Source organism: Heliangelus exortis, chromosome 1 (assembly GCF_036169615.1).
Source record: "Heliangelus exortis chromosome 1, bHelExo1.hap1, whole genome shotgun sequence".
NCBI lineage: Eukaryota > Metazoa > Chordata > Aves > Apodiformes > Trochilidae > Heliangelus > Heliangelus exortis.
In genome coordinates, this window is record NC_092422.1 from 113,540,328 (window position 1) to 113,540,565 (window position 238).

The following is a 238-nucleotide window of genomic DNA, read 5'->3' on the forward strand; positions in this document are numbered from 1 at the left end:
CACCAAGGGTCTCCCTGACAGCCTGGCCTGTGTGGGCAGGATCTCTGACCACATCCCTGTGAGCTCTCCATGTAGACAAATTCCTGATGCTAATGCTCTGGAGCCTGCTGCTTCTGCCTGGGCACCTGACCTGGACTATACCACTTCATCTGCTTTGCTTTAGCACTGATCCCGTTCCCTGGACCTCAGCCTATTGCCATTCAGTTGGCTTCTAACATATTTCATACCTGCAGCTCAG